Raw genomic sequence first — 3,728 nt, 5'->3', positions numbered from 1 at the left:
TGTTTGTCAGATTTTCACGAAACTTGAGAATCACGTCCTCAGCTCGAGTTTCATTGACCTTTGACCTTGGGAAGATGCCGCCATCTTGAAATGTTGAAAAAAACACTTTTGCTGCAAGCTACAAAAAGAAATACCTCCTAGGGGGTTTTATTGATTGTTATGTCACATCACTGGCCATAAATGGGAATGTACTGTGAGAAAAATGTTGCAATTAGAAGTTGTAGAATTTGAAAGGCGTGCGCGTGGCGAGGTCACAACTACCACGGTCTTAGCTAGCGCGCACATATTTTGGCCGATTTGCGTAAAAAAGATTTTAAGCGAAACGATATAACTTTCGAAGCCGCAATGCTTAAATGCGGCCCTGGTACGCAAAAAACCGTTGCGAAAAAAACTGCTGCCTCATCAAAAACAAAATTCGCAAACAAAACCAACATAGCTTTACTGGATATATCTATGGCTAATTTTTACATTTTTATGTGATGGCTCCACGACGTACGACTTGGTGGCCATTTTGTTTTGAAATCTGACATTTCGTGAATTTTAAAACGTACCTTTTGTTGGTCCAATTCTTACTAAATTTGACCCAGATGCCGCTGGCGTTAGTCTTCAACGACCCCTAAACTTTCGTTGACCTTTGACCTTGGGAAGGGCCGCCATCTTGATTTGTCCAAAAAAAAAACGAATTTTAGCAACAGCTTCAGACAAATATAACTTTAAAGATTTTTATTAATCATTTCCAAACGCTTTTGGCATCATTGAGAAACCAATGGCATAAAATATATGGTATTACAAGCTAAAGATTTCTCATTCTGTGACGTCAGATCATAAGGATCCACTCGTTTTTGTGGGTATGGGAGGGGCTGCTGTTGAGAGAGCAGGTTTATAGAGGATTAGTCTTAAATGTGTGAACGGATGAAAATACTGCTTTGAGGTTCTTTATAGTGAGGAAAGAACATTATAATGCACTTAAAACCTCAAAAAGTTGGTTTTTCATGGTACCGTCCCTTTAAAACATCTCATTGTCTTTATGACACATAAATTAAAGAAAATCTTTTTTCTTGGAGTACTGAAAATAGTCTCACATCAGATTTGTACTTAAATGTGGTTTTGTGTATGTAACAAGCGATTCATCCATAACTTTTAAAGATTTGTGCGTCAGTTTCAAGCTTTTGTCATTTTAATGTTTGCATGTGTAAATTGTATTGAACATTTTTTTGAATTTCAAATTTTTTTTACTTGCGTACACATTGTATTGTATGAGTTAAAAATCAAGAATTTCGCACACACAAATCGGGATGAGTCTATTTTCTGTCCATAATACTCTATATCTCTGGGTGGAACCATTCACATCCAAACAGCAGCTCTGGGAGACTATTCAAGAAATTCAAGCAGGAGCTGTGAAGCTGCTACAAAAGAAGAGCATTATGTTCAAATGTAACGACCCATGAAGATGTTTGTGATTAAAAAAGCTTCAGATTTCTGGAAATATAACCTCCTAATGAAACAAATCCAATAAATGAGTCTATCAAATGTTGTGGAACTCTGTTGTGTGTAATAATGTGGAACATTTGAAGGTTTTTATTTTTTTTAAATACTGTTAACTTTAGGAAGTTTGTTCAATAATATTTTAATATTGACATTTAATATTTAGTCTTAAACTTTGATTACGGTCATTTGCATTGAGTATTTTGTAAAATCATAGAAAATTATCATTTGCATAATAACTTGTAGCATGCTATATTATATCAGGTACCATAATAACAGTATTACTTTACGCTCTGATTTTTGTTTGTTTGTTTTTTTACATATTTGTTACTTTTTTGTTTTATCAATTTTTTTTTTTTTTTTACGGTTATCAGAATACTTGAATTGAAAGTGTGATGGTTGAGTTTACTCCGGGTCATGTGAGCTGCAGCTTTGCCTTGATGAGCTACACATGCAGAAGAGGCAGAAGGTTTGACTTATGAGACAGACAAAAGTCAGTCAGAAAACAGTTAGTGGAGTCAAACATGTGAGGACGGAGAGGGGAAGCTTGTCAAAGCATCACATTAGGAGAAAAGCTACAGTCAAATGAGGTCAGCGTCTCTTCTCATCAAAACACTCCTCATCTTGCTTTTCAACAAGTTGTTCCACTTTCCATCTGCGGCCCGCTCCAACAGACCACGTTTGGTTGCTTTGACATTTGCGTTTGAAGCACTTGCTCTTAAAGACATAATTTTCTTTTCGGAATATTTAGACAGACAAGACTCTAAACAATCTGAACAAAGACAAATGGAGGTCGGATGTTACCACAAGAAAACAGTAAAAAGCAAAATACTCCCTAAATCCTGATGTAAAAACCAGAGAAAACCGGCAAAAGAGAACAAGGAATTTTTATAGATGTGAGCCTCTGGGATGCTGGGAGCATGGATTGAATCAAAGAAGTCCGAAATGGGGTTCAGCTTTCTCCCAGACATCAAATGCTCAGGACATCCATCACTCGTCCCTTACATGACGCTTACAGAGCTTAATCAGGCACCAGTGAGGTGGCCTGTTTGGAATCTCAAACTGACCTAATAAAAAACTACAGTCCACCCTGTTACACAAGTGTCAGATCGCGTCTTTACATTGACTTAACATTGAAACTTGACGTCCGTCAGTTCAGGTAATCATTTGCATATACATGAAAGTTGCTGTATGTACTAACTGGATCATTTTAGGATGCCTCGCTCTATTTTTGCTGCCAGAGCGTTTCAATGATTATGTTTTACAGCAGCCTTCACAACTGCTTTGAGGTGATTTCTGTCAAAATTAGATCCTTGAGTTTCAATTCAGTACATCATTGTTCCTGCGTCAGTACTTTTTTTTTTTTTTTTGATAATTGAAAGTAATGTGTCATTTGTTTTTTGGTTTTGGGACATGTCAAGCACTTTGTGTTTTAAATGTTAACAGGGAAAGTGCTGTATAAATAGATGCTTAAGTGACAGCGATATTCTTCTGATCGGGGTGTAAACACAGAAAGATCCTCCGATCATTATGCTTCAACATCTTTCTGTTTCTCTTCAATGAGTCTGACAGAAAATACTCTCTCACAACATGTCAGCATATATGATCTTGAATCGTTCAACTGCATTTTACAAGATTAAAAGTGTTGTAAAAAATAATAAGAATAATTAGATCACATGTCAAAGTCAAGGCCCGGGGGCCGGATCCGGCTCTCCAGGTAATTATATCCGGCCCTCATGATCATTTTATGTTGTTGTATTTAAAGGCCCTTTGTTATCTTGACTAATTTTGGTTTATTTTTAAGACTGTTTTGGAATTAGGCTAATATTTGCACACGGGCTGTTTTAGCTAATTTAGGCATTTTTTAAGGCTATTTTGAAGTTTAGCAATTTTTTTTCAGCAACATGCTAGCTGTTTTGGCTGATTTATTTATTTATTTTATTTTATTTTATTTATTTATTTATTACCTTGAGTTTAGCCAACACTTTAGCTACTTGCTAGCTGTTTAGGGTACTTTGGGCTTTAAAAAAAAAGGGTATTTTTAGGCTATTTTGGAGTTAGGCTAATGTTTACACACAAGTTGTTTTAGGTAATTTAGGCTTTTTCAGTTTTTTAGGCTATTTTGATTGATTGATTGATTGATTGGTTTCAAGCATAGATTGAAAAAATACAGGACAAAACACAATTATTTTGAAGTTTAGCTGTTTCTTACTAGTTGTTTGCTAGTTGTTTTTGGCTAATTT

This window comes from Oryzias melastigma, linkage group LG21 (genome assembly GCF_002922805.2).
Source record: "Oryzias melastigma strain HK-1 linkage group LG21, ASM292280v2, whole genome shotgun sequence".
Lineage (NCBI taxonomy): Eukaryota > Metazoa > Chordata > Actinopteri > Beloniformes > Adrianichthyidae > Oryzias > Oryzias melastigma.
Note: the sequence above shows the minus strand (reverse complement) of the source record.